General features: G+C 33.4%; 1 long non-coding RNA gene across 1 annotated transcript in view; it reads right to left on the bottom strand.

Moving 5' to 3' along the window:
- Positions 1-14,008: 14,008 nt before the first annotated feature.
- Positions 14,009-14,316, bottom strand: part of LOC125865248 (uncharacterized) — a 7,771-nt gene continuing 7,463 nt past the window's right edge. The window contains exon 3 of the long non-coding RNA XR_007446331.1: positions 14,009-14,212. This is a non-coding gene — a long non-coding RNA (uncharacterized LOC125865248). The remainder of the gene's footprint in view (positions 14,213-14,316) is intronic.

The following is a 14,316-nucleotide window of genomic DNA, read 5'->3' on the forward strand; positions in this document are numbered from 1 at the left end:
ACTAGTTAGAGCTAAATTTTATTTTTCTATCAATTCTCAAAACCACTCCCTTGGGACACGACCCCAACCTTTAGTTGGGTTACTATACTATCGATGATCGTAGACACTCATACCGTAGGTTAGTGTCGTTGGTCACGATAAGCATCACTCTCCATCTTCATCAGTTGTAATTGTATCTCCGGTCACAGTAGCCGGAGGGATCTAAAAAACAGTTGGCATATCCGCACTAGGGTCCTAAAGAATATCTACCTTGCCCCACAACATCGATATATCAGTGAACTTCAACTCGTCTACATTGCATCGGAGACTGGTAATATCAGCCTTCAAGGCTGTCACATCCGCAGAGCCACAGTCTAACGTCTCACATACCTAAACCCGAATAGTGAGGGCATCCAATGCCAACCTATAGGCCATGATCATCTACCGTTTTACTCTCAACTCCTCTAGAATAGGAGCCAATACCGCAGCTATAGCTCAGTCAATCATTGCTGGCATAATGGCCTCAATCCTCGAGGCCCTCACATTGGCCAAATAGGCAAGGTTACCTATTTTGTATATCATGGCCTATGTCAAAGGGGATGGGAAGAAATAGTAGGAGCAGGTACAGTAGAGGTAGATGAGCTAGGTATACTTGTTAGCTCAATTAACAAAGTAGACTGAGTAGTGTCGGCCTCGACATTGACCACTGGAGAACTGTCTTTGAAGCCTTCTTCCTTCTTTCAACTTCATCTTTTGTGTACTCAGCTTCAATCCTCCGAATATGAGTAGACGGTGCCAGAGTCACCTCAGTATCCGTCTTCGCCACAAAGGGCACATGAGCTCGATGACATAAATCACTGATAAGAACTGGATATGACAATGAGGTCTGGTTTTGGTTTTTCCTCATCACCATCTCCTTTGAAATTGTAGCCCCTAGTTTTAGCCGCTCCCGATCAATAATACACCCAGCAGTGCAACCTTTGGATGTCGGATGATCAATTTATTCTATGAAGGCATCAAGGTGCTGGAGATTAACCTAAAACAATATCGAGCAACAAAATTCAAGTCTTTCTTCTCAATCACAACTCCCCTCTCTATCCAAGAAGAAGTAGCATCACTCAGCAACGGGGCAAACCACCCCTTCAAGTCTTCCAACATCTTGGTTTTGACCATGTCGGTCAAAGAATGGATAGTGCGCATAGTGCAGTCCAACAAATCATTAATGTTAGTCCAACAAATGGAATTGAGTCTTCTAAATCGGTTCATTTCATTCCCATCAAAGTTTCTTATTGTGTGGAGCACTATGCTAAGTTATATTTCAGGGAAATGGTTAGGTTGCATGGAGTGCCCTTATTCATTATCTCCAATCATGGTACCCAATTTACTTCTCTATTTTGTAAATATTTCCAAAAGGGTTTTAGTACTTGAGTTAAACTTAGTACGACCTTTCATCTGCAAACCAATGGGCAAGCGGAGCGTACTATCCAAACTTTGGAAGATATGTTGAGAGCTTGTGTAATTGACTTCAAGGGTTATTGGGATGATAACTTGCCTTTGATCAAGTTTGTGTACAACAATAGCTATCATTCAAGCATTGGTATGGCTCCATTTGAAGCCCTCTATTGTAGGATGTGTAGATCTCATATATGTTGGTTTGAAGTGGATGAAGTTGCTTTAATAGGTCCCGAGTTGGTACATGAGGCTATGAAGAAAATTTAGCTTATTAGAAAGGTTAAAAATGACTCAAAGTCGACAAAAATACTATGCCAATGTTAGAAGAAGAGACCTTGAGTTTGAAGTTTATGATTGAGTCTACTTGAATATTTCAATCATGAAGGTTGTGATGAGATTTGGGAAGAAAAACAAAATTAGTCCCCGTTATGTGGGCCCATATATTAGATTTTGAGGTGTTTTGGTAAAGTTGCTTATGAACTTGATTTGCCTAATGATTTGGCATCGGTGGATCCAATTTTTTATATATCTCTATTAAAGAAATTCATTGGAGATCCGACATCTATATTTCCCTTGGAAGGGTTGGGAGTTAAGGATAATCTTTCTTATAAAGAAGTTTCGATTGAGATTTTAGACCGACAAGTTAAGAAATTGAGAAACAAGGAAGTTGCTTCCGTAAAGGTTCTTTGGAAGAGTCAATTTGTTGAGGGTGCTACTTGGGAGGCCGAGGTTGATATGCTATCTTGTTATCCTCATCCTTTCCCTCCGTCCCTACTCTATCTTGAGGTATTCAATCCTTCATGGTTTACTCTTTAGGTTTCATGCATCTTAGATGTCACTCCCCGAGCCTACACCCTGGACGTGGCCGGCACTCGGAGGTCATCGCTGGCCCCAAGAGGACCCTTGGCCTGGCTTACTTAACTCAACAAAATAAACTCAATGCAATAGTTTAAATGATAACATCTTAGCCAAAATGACAACTTATGTCTCAAAACAAAGTATCTGCAAATACATAGCAAATACATAGATAAGAGACTCAAATATAACTGTCTGACTGTCAATGAAGCCTCTATAATACTAAGATGGATGTTAGGACAGACCCTACAACATCCTAATAAAGAAAAAAAACTTGGAAAGCGAAATAAAAGAGTCCTCCAGAATGCAAGGAGGCTCACCACTGATATGGAGTGCTCAACTAGATCAACGGCGCGCTAGATGTTGATCCTGGTTACCTGCGTCTACATCATAATAAGATGCAGGCCAAATGGCATCAGTACATTGAATGTACAAGTATGCGAGTTGGAATGCTAACAACAACTTAAGCTTGAAAGGAGTACAAAGGAATACTTACCTTGGCTCTGTTTAACTCATGAATAACTGAACTCAATATAAAGCAATCAGACACATGCAATATATATATATATATATATATAAAGTTTGTGAAACAGTGTAAACAACTTAGTTCGTTAAAGATAAAGCAATAACAAACTTAACTTTACTTAAATATAAAAGTAATATAACTTTTGTGGGAGATTCTCTAACCGACAACCACCACTATGAGCCTAAGTGGTGATACAGCATCTTGCCTACACTGCCAGAACTGTCCTATAGTTTGCCGTCATATAGAATTCTTAACTTAATGGATCCACTAGCTTAACTTATGTGATCATCTAAAAAGTATGACCCATTATTACCCATGATGGCTACATGGTTTATGGAGACTTGAGTTAATATGAACTCGCATCCCCATATCGGTGCTCAATACTACTCCCAAAAATATACTTAGCTCATATGTTTTAAAAACAAACTTTTTTCTATAGTTTGAGATAATTACTCAAAACTTAGCTTAAAAACTCTCTTGGAATCGATGTTCCCTTTTCTTGCTCAAATGTGAAAACATATATAAACTCTTTGAGAATACTTAGTTCCCTAATAGCTTTATGAGAAATGAACGCAACTCTTTACTCTTTGCTTACATTGAAACTTTAGTCTTTAAAACAAAGTTAAATGGTTTCATGAACCTTACTCGACTTTTTCCTTCTTCGTTTTTCAGCCTCAAACCACCTAAATTTGATTATCTTCCTCAAATTCGTTTTAGATCCCGATACCCAGGGTATGTACTCAAAGTAACTCTAAAAAACAATGTAAAGATCTCAGAAACTCCACAATTCAACCCAATTCAAGAACAACATTCAAATTCAAGAATTCATGTCAAGAACATCAACTTTCAAACACTTTTAGGATGAATTGCACTGAAACTAAACATGTTTAGCGTATGGGTGAATGAACCCAATGCTATGAGAGACTCACATACCTTGTAGGATCAATTCCTTGGCGAATCCACAACCAAAATCGATCGTTCTTGGCGAATGTTGCGTTTCTTCTTCTCCTTTCTCTTGCGCTCATTCTCCAAAAGCCCTAACTCTATTTATCAAAAGTGTACTGAACTAACTCAGTTTTGACCCCACTTAATTTACTAAAAATGGATTTAATTAATTGGGTAAGGAAAAGACCAAACTACCCTTTTAAATTCCGGATTGGGCATTTCTTCATTCGAACAACCCAACTTACAAAGGACGTAACTCACTCATACAAACTCGGAATGATGCAAACTCGGCGGCGTTGGAAACATAAATCCAACAGATTTCCAACCATATCGGAAATACACCTAAATAATGTTGAGCTAGGAGTTATGGTTGATTGAAGTTGACCAAAATATCAACTTTACATTACTTAAAAAATTCCAGATTTCCTTATACTTTCCAAAAATGATTATTTCAAGTTCTTAGCTTCTTTCTAGCTATTTCAAGTTGCAAGATGTTACAATATCTCCCCCTTGGGAACGTTCGTCCTCGAATGAGATTACTCTTACTTGGCTAAGGGTGTAACATCAAGTTCAAACACCCAACAAGCAAATGCAAACAAACATCATGCTCACTCACAATTTAAAGAGTCATGAGAAGAAAATTAGTATCTTGGTCTGCATTTCCTCCAGATTCAAAGAGATGTGGATAGCTCTTCTTCATATCCTCATCAGTTTCCCATGTAGCTTCTTCAACAAATTGGTTCCTCCAAAGGACTTTGACTGATGCAACTTCTTTTGTTCTCAACTTGCAAACTTGGCGATCTAAAATCTGAACTGGAATCTCCTCATAAAATAAATTTTCTTTAATCCTCACATTTTCAGTTTGTACTATCAATGAAGGATCTCTCATGCACTTCTTCAACTTGGAGATGTGAAATACCAGATGCACCGCTGCTAACTCTTGTGGTAGCTCCAACTCATAAGCTACATTGTCAATCCTTGACTATACGATAAGGTCCAATATACTGGGGACTAAGTTTCCCCTTTTTACCAAACCTCATGACAACCTTCATGGGTGAAACCTTCAAATACACCCAATCATCTACTTCGAAGTCTAGTGGCCTTCTTCTAACATATGTGTAGGAGTTTTGACGACTCTGTGCCGTTTTCAACCTCTCTTGAATCACTTTAACCTTCTCCATAGCCCGATGGACTAAATCTGGCCCTATCAACTCTGCTTCACCAACTTCAAACCATCCAATAGGAGATCTACATCTTCTCCCATAAAGAGCTTCATATGGAGCCATCTGGATGCTAGAGTGGTAACTGTTATTGTAAGCAATCTTAATTAAAGGTAGGTGATCATCCCAATTACCTTTGAAATCAATCACACATGTCCTCAACATATCTTCTAATGTCTAAATGGTACGCTCTGCTTGCCCATCTGTCTGAGGATGAAAGGCAGTACTCAAATTCACCTTTAAACCCAAGCCTTTTTGGAATGACTTCCAAAACTGTGCAGTAAATTGTGCACCTCTATCATAAATATTGGGGACTGGAACCCCATGAAGTCTTACCACCTCTTGAATATAAATCTTAGCATAATCTTCTACTGAGTTGGTAGTTTTTACCGGTAAAAAGTGGGCTGATTTCGTCATCCTATCGATAATCACCCAAATAGAATTATGTTGTCTGTGAGACCTTGTCAAGCCTGTGATGAAATCCATATTGATCATCTCCCACTTCCATTCCGAAAGTTCTATATTCTGAGCCAAACCACCGGGCCTTTGGTGCTCTACTTTCACTTGTTGGAAATTTGGACACTTAGCAACAAATTCAGCAATGCCCTTTTTCATGTCATTCCACCAATACACTTCCCTCAAATCACGATACATCTTGGTAAAACCCGGATGAGTGGAATATCTAGAGCTATGAGCTTCCTCCATGATCCTCTCTTTGAGTCCATCCACTATAGGTACGCATAATCTACCTTGATATCTCAATACTCCATCTCCCCCTTGTTCAAAAGCTAATACTCTTTGCTTATGGACATTTTCTTTTAAGTCTAGCAAAATTGGGTCTTTGTCTTGCTTCTCTTTCACTTCTGACACTAGTGATGATTCTGCCCCGTTCGTCACCACTATTCCTCCTTCTATGGAGTCCATAAGTGTAACTCCCAGGCGTGCAAGTCTGTGCACATCTTTGGCTAACTTCATCTTTTCTTCCTCAACATGGGTGGTACTACCCATAGATAACCTGCTTAAAACATCAGCAACCACATTAGCCTTACCTGGGTGGTAAAGAATACTCATGTGATAATCCTTGAGTAATTCCAACCACCTCCTTTGTCTAAGATTGAGCTCTTTCTGAGTGAACACATATTGCAAGCTCTTTTGATCAATGAATATATCCACATGAACACCATACAAGTAGTGTCGCCAAATCTTCAAGGCGAAAACTACTGCAGCCAACTCTAAGTCATGGGTTGGATAATTCTTCTCATGAACCTTCAATTGTCTGGATGCATAAGCTATCACCTTGCCATTCTGCATTAACACACAACCCAAACCAACTTTGGATGCATCACAATACACCACAAAACCTTCAGTACCCTCTAGTAAGGTCAAAACTAGGGCACTAGTCAACCTCTTCTTCAATTCCTGAAAGCTTTTCTCACAAGCTTCAAACCATATTTTACAAAATTACCAGAACCTTTTAATTCAAAAATAATAAAAAGTTGGAATTAAGCAGAATTAACGGACACCTTAGGAGCTAGAATGAAATTCTTGCAACGATGGTTTATGGAACTATGTGAAAAACATAAAGAAGAAATAAAAATGGAAAAAATATTAATAAAAAACTTAGCATGTTGCAAAAATAAAACAGCACTTCAATTTGGTTGTACGGATAGGTATTATAAAAATAGAAAGAAATATAATAAAAAATACAGATCAAAATATAAATATAAAAAACCAAGAAGAAGATATTATGTAAAAAACTATAAAACCAAAAGACCATATAGACCAAAAAGAAAACTAACGGAATGTACTTGTTATAATTGTGGAAAATTAGGACATATAGTTAGAGATTGTAAATTACCTAAAAATCCAAAGAAAAAACAAATATCAGAAATAATAATAGACGATGAAAAATATACACAAATAGAGTACATAGATTATGAATTAGAAAGCAATGATAGTATATATGAATTATCGAAAAATGAAATGGAAAATAATCCAGTAATAGAATCGGATAATGAATACGATATCAATGACTGAAAAAGATATACAAATAATAACTAAAGAAAAATATCAAGATGAAGAATCGGCAGAACAAAAAATAATATTTGATAATAATATATTTGAGCAAATAAAAGGAAAAGAATTAGACCTAAGCATAGCAAAATTATTCGAAATACCAACAATAAGAAACTGGTTTAAACGACAAAAAGAAGAATATTATGTAGTAAGTCAAAGAGAACATATCATAGATTGCAAATACACTAAAGGAAAGGCCAAAATATCAATAATAAATAAACGAATAATAAATAAAGAAATAAAAGATATTAAGGCTAAAAATCCAATTACATATGTACATTTAGTAGGAACAGAAATACTAATAAAAGCATGTTTTAGAGAAGGAATAGATACACCCATAGAAATATACTTAGCAGATGAGAGAATTATACAACCCATAGAAAAAAGTATAATAAGTGCGGTAAAAGGTAACCTCATATACCAAAAATTTAAATTTATAATAAGTGTTAATTACTCAGTAGCAATAAATAACAGAAATATAGATAAATCATTAGTATTATATTGGAGAATGTCAGGAATAGAACTAGCCCCGAGAAGTAAAATATTTACAGCTAGATGTAAAAACTTATATGTTTTAACGACAAAACATAAAATAACAGCAAAAAATAAAATAAATAAAATAATAATAGAAGATCCTTTTGAAAGAATAGTCACAGTCATAGACAAGAATGACTATAGTTATAATGAAATTGACATAGAAGAAGATTTAGAAATAGTAAAAGTAAGATTAAGTATATCAAAAAGAATAAACATGAATTGTGAAATACCACAAATCTCATAAAAAATGAGTACCTCAAGAAGAATAGATAAAACTCTACAAAAATCAATGGAGGAAGAAATAAAACCACATCATTACTACATAACGGGAATAATGGAACAACGAAAATATTTAATAATAATACATACAGGACGAGAAGAAAACTACATTACAAGAGAATTAGTGACGGAAGATGAAATAATAACTATTGAGCAATCATGCCCAGAATTACCAAAAACATTAATGTATACCGAAGAAACTACAGAAAAGGAAATAATCATTGGAGGAGTACCAATAGTGATAAAATTTAAAATATACCAAGAAGATGAAAATATCATCTTAGGAATAAAATGGCTCGAACAAGTAAAACCATATAATCTAGAAGACAAATAGTTAACAATAAATTATGAAAATAAAAGAGTAATAATAAAAAGAACCTTAGTATGAAAATATACATACTTGCAAAGATAATAATAGAAGGATATTACAACCGATATTATACACCAATGACAGATACGGGAGCAGAAGCTAATATATGTAAATATAATTGTTTACCAGGAGATAAGTGGAAAAAATTAAAAACACCGATAGTAGTAACAAGATTTAATAATGAAGGAAGCATGATCATATATAAGACAAAAAATATAAAAATACAAATATGAGATAAGATATTAACTATAGAAGAAATATATAACTTTGAATTGGCTACAAAAGATATGCTATTAGGAATGTCATTTTTAGAAAAATTATACCCACATATAATAACAAAAACCCACTGGTGGTTCACAACACTGTGTAAACAAAAAATAGGAGCAAAAAGAGTGAATAACAAAAAACGTAAAACAACAGAATGGATTAAAGGAAGTGAAAAAATTATGCAAAAATTAGAAAATATAAAAGAAGAAGACCCTAAAATAGAATTAATTATATTCTCTATAGATAAAGTAAAAATAATCTAAGATAAGTTAGAATTATTATATAGTGAGGATCCTTTACAAGGATGGGAGAAACATAAAACAAAAGTAAAAATTGAGCTAATTGATAATAATAGTATAATAACCCAAAAACCATTAAAGTATAATTTTAATGATTTAACCGAATTTAAGATACATATAAATAAATTACTAGAAAAAGGATATATACAAGAAAGCAATAGTAAGCACACAAGCCCGACATTTATAGTAAATAAACATAGTGAACCAAAAAGAGGAAAAAGCCGAATGGTTATTGATTATAGAAACTTAAATGCAAAAACTAAAACATATAATTATCCAATACCAAATAAAATACTAAAGATAAGACAAATACAATGATATAATTATTTTAGCAAATTTGATTGTAAATTAGGATTTTATCACTTGAAACTAGAAAAAGAATCTAAAAAACTTGCAGCATTCACTGTACCACAAGGATTTTATAAATGGAATGTATTACCATTTGGATATAAAAATGCACCAGGTAGATACCAACACTCTATGGACAATTACTTTAAACAAATAGAAAATTGTGTAGTGCACATTGATGATATATTATTATATTCTAAAACACAAGATGAACATATAAGATTATTAGAAAATTTTATACACATCATAGAATATTAAGGTATAAGTCTAAGTAAAAAGAAAGCAGATATAATGAAAAACCAAATAGAATTCTTAGGAATACAAATTGATAAAAACGGAATAAAAATGCAAACACATATAGTACAAAAAATAATTAACTCAAATGAACAACTAGACACAAAAGAAATTACAATCATTCTTAGGACTAGTAAATCAAGTAAGAGAATACATAACAAAATTAGCAGAAAATTTAAAACCATTACAACAAAAATTAAAGAAAGATATAGAATACCAGTTTGATAAAAAAGACCAAATACAAATACCAAAGGTAAAATTATTATGTAAAAACTTACCTAAACTATATTTTTCGGATGAAAACAAAAAAATTACTTATATAGTAGAATCAAACGCCAGTGAAAAAAGTTATGGAGGAATATTAAAATACAGATATGATGGCAATACGATAGAACATCATTGTAGGTATTATTCAAGAACATTTAATAATACAAAAATAAAATGGGAAATAAATAGAAAAGAATTATATTAAGTGTATAAGTGTTTATTATCATTTGAACCATATATTGTATATAACGAATTTATTATAAGAACATATAAATACACAAGTAAAATGGTGGCTAACAAGAAAAATACAAGAAGATTCGGTAACAACAACAGAAATAAGGAGATTTGTATTAAATATATTAAATTTTACATTTACAATTGAAGTAATAAAAACTGATAAAAATGTTATTGCAGATTAGCTATCACGACAAAGCTACTCAGACTGAGACTGAGGAAGAAGATACAATTGAAAAGATACTCAAAGCCATTACTACACTTTGTACAAAAGTGGATAGAATGGACAACGAGATACAAAAGCTAAAGACTGATGAAGATAATCTGAAGTCTAAAGCTAGTCAGCAGCATGACTATAAAAATGCGGAGCTACGTCGATCGAAAGACGGAAAAAACCCAGAGCTAAAAGGAGACGATGGGAAACTCCTTAAAACCCATAATGTTTGTTTAAATACAGCTGCAAGTACAAGCAAACAAGTTAGCGATAAACAACATAAAAATGTGAACTTAAACCAGCTATTCGAAAAACCATTTACCCAAAAGACACCTAGACATATGTCCATAGAACCACAAACATCTACATACGCAGATAGTGTGCAAAACCAAAATGAGAAAAAGACATATAACTACATCACACGAACCTATATCGAAAATATACACAAAATCCAAAAGTATTTAAACCGCAACCCCAGATCAACTACAAAAGAACCAAATCAAGATATTTGACACAAAAGTTCCAAGGATATAACAAGTTAATTGCACGGCCAAAAACTAACGCTAATTTAGTAAGAACATGTTACAACTACGGACTGTTAAATACCGTATACACATACGATGGAGAAGAAGTTAGTGGAATACCAGAACTACACAAGGCATTCGTCACATACAAAAGAGTTACAAAAGGAAATTTATTTTATATAAAATTCTATACAGCACCAGCGGAGATATTATACAAGGAAATAAAACCTCCATACAGGTTATCAAGATAGGACTAACTAAAGATATGATTATACCCGAGGACATCAGACAACAAGAAGAGATATGCAAAATAGAGATACCAAGTTTTTATGCTAACAAAAGAATAATTGATATATCAACTATCATACAGGAGCTAGCAAATAATTATTTAAACGGAAACGCTATATGGAGCTACTATGCAAGAGATCAATTAATGATTTATTTCAATTCAAGGGAGCTAAGGAAAGTAGATATGGATGAAGTCCAGAGATGGATTTTATCATTACTTAAGCCAGAAGAACGACCTACAACACGAGCACTAAAAGTTCGATTTATTTCGGCAGAGTTATTAACAAGATATTGCAAGCTAATTGGTCACAAATACCCTGACCACATATGTTTGAAATGCAACGGAGAAGATAATATAATCCCAGACGTCCAGCTGGAATAAGAGATAAAGACGGAAGATGATGAAAAGATAAAGATAAAAGGAAACACAAAAACGTGCTTAACCACACAAAGCCAAAAGTAGATATGTAAAAGTCTTAAAATATATAGTAGTCACATTATTAGGTACAAGTTAGTAGAAAAACTTATTCAACATATGCATGTGCATTATTAAAGATATGTTGACAAGTGTAAAGTATGGTAGGAAGTGTGTATTATTAAGAAGACAAGTGTGTATACATTATTAATATGTCGTAAATAAGATAGTGGTAGACAAAATAAGAACTATTCATGAATAGTAGTCATGAATAGTAGTGGACAGATGTAAAAAACGTATTAGAGTGTGTATGTCTATATATAGACGCAGTTGTAAAACTTTGAAAGGCAGGCAACGCCTAAATAAAAATCCTCTCCTTTCAAAAACTCTTTCAAGATATTAACTACTTAAAAGTTAATGGATAAATCTGAAATCCAATCAGATATTTCAGATAGCATAAATAAGCAAGAGGCAAAGGTATATTGTTCAAAAAATATGCGAAACTAATTTCATATATTCCTGAATATCATATATATGATTGAATAAATTTATGTTAGTTATTATGTATTAGAATTATTTGAATCATGATTTCTAGTTTATTAGCACACTGAAAACAGGGAGAAAACTTCTATATTATGCCATCCTAATGTTGAAACCAGTAGGCGAGAAAGCCGTTTAGGGGAGTAAACAAAGTTGAGGCACTGATAAGAAGGAAGTATCCGCTAAAGTACGATGCTAGTAGTGACAGGAAAATATGATAAAGATAATCTAGTTCATAATGATCTAATATGAATTTAATCAATTATGAATACGATAGGAAGGAATAATTTGAAATGAAAAACCTGCATAATAAAGAACATGACTACATACATGCATGACGAAATGATAAAAAACTATGAAACTTTAATCTTATATGTACTTAAAAATATAGAAATAATTGAATTAAGAAGAATAATATGGGAAAAAAATATTTAATGATTACGAATCAAAAGATATATTAAATCAAGAATGGTATGAAATAGACCTAAATGATTTAGACTACGAAAGAATAGAATGGTACGATTTAGAAATAAATTCAGACTAAAATGAATTACAAATATTTACAATATTGGACAAAATCTATGGAAGATATAAAACTATTGGAACAATTAATAGAAGAAAATTTATATACATACCAAAGAACCCAAGATATGTTATACCTAGAATATATCATAAATAATATTAATAAAATATTCAGATTAAAACAACTATCGGAAGAATATTACAATAAATATTATTATATTTTACCATGAATTTAGCACCTAATATTAAAGAAATATCAAGATTAAGACACTTAGCAAAAGAATATTATAATAAAATCTTCAAAATAAATTACTCACCTACCACACTACCACCTACCACAGTACCACTTCCATGAATCCCATACTAACTCAAATATTAAATTAAGAAGAATCCTTAAAAAATCACTCCATTCAGAGCTCTAGAACTCCAAATATGCTAAAAATAACAAATGAAATATAGTCTGAATTTGAAATACCTAAACCACAGTATTTACACCAAAAACCAGCAACTTAAATTTTTTCACTAGAAAAGTCGTAACTTCCTCATACAAAAGTAAAATGACCCAATTATTTTTTTCTAAATGTCTTAAATAATGATAGAAACTGAATTTCATGCTCGTTTGCCCAGTCAAATATCATATCTTCTTGGTAAGCAATTATTTCATATTTTGCAATAAATGTCTAATCTCGCCTTAGCAAAAATACACAGAACTTTGCATATCAGTCCTATAATTCATGCTCCAATTTTCAGAAGTTTAGGAATAATTTTTCGATCTTTAAACTAACAACGAATTTTTTAGTTGACACAAATTACTGAAACAACACTAAAGCACCCAAAATGCTTTAAAACTCACCCAAAACTCATCTGAAACCTCTCGAACACAAATCAAATATACTACTAGCTTGAAAATGATATTCTAGACACAATGAAATCATCACAACACCAAAACAAGGTCATCTTAACCCGATGTTGACAAAATTCAATTCTAACTTAAAAATCTCCAATTTTTCAAATAATGATATGAAACTCATCCAAAAGTTTCAAGAACGGAACCAAATCTTCAACTAGACTAAATATCACCATTCAAACCTAGTGATATTATCAAAACTCGAAAATGATCTTTCTAACCTCAAATGTTGACTAAAGTCAAACTTTTGCTTTAACTTTTCTAGCATCTCGTCTAAAAACTATAAATCTAATCAAAAGCCTTGGGATCCAAACCCACGGTACATCTTGATCAAAAACCACATTCCGGAGGTAACGGAGCTGTTGGAATTCCATTCTGAGCTTGCTCTCACCAAATGAGTACTTTAGTCAACAATCTTATGTTTCCAACTTTCAAAACACAAAAACTCTTCCAAAACTCATCCAAATATCCCAGGACCTAAGCCAATAGTTCATGTCACGACCCGATTCCTCAAGTCATGATGGCACCTACTATAACCCACCAGCAGGTAAGCCAACCCGTAACCCGGAACAACAAGTAATGGGTCTAAGGGTAGAAATTAAACAAGAGTAGGTAAATAACAATATAAACAAATAAAGATCCCTCCCAGAACCTGGAAGTCACCAGTACAAAGCTACTACAAAATGAGTACAAGTTCCAAAACTGGACAACAGAGACTGGACTGTCTCGAAAGGAAGAAGACAAGTCTATATATACAGATGGAGACTGAAATAGTACAAAACGCCGTGTGCTCACCCCCGTCTCCAGATAAGTCTACTCCAAGCTCGATCAACGCTGGCTACTAGTGCTCGGACCTGCATCACAAAATAGATGCAGAGCGTAGCATGAGTACCAAAACAACAGGTACCCAGTAGGCATCATCGGCCGACTGAGCAAGATAAGCAAAAGTAAACTGAAA

This window comes from Solanum stenotomum, chromosome 5, assembly GCF_019186545.1.
Source record: "Solanum stenotomum isolate F172 chromosome 5, ASM1918654v1, whole genome shotgun sequence".
Taxonomy (NCBI): domain Eukaryota; kingdom Viridiplantae; phylum Streptophyta; class Magnoliopsida; order Solanales; family Solanaceae; genus Solanum; species Solanum stenotomum.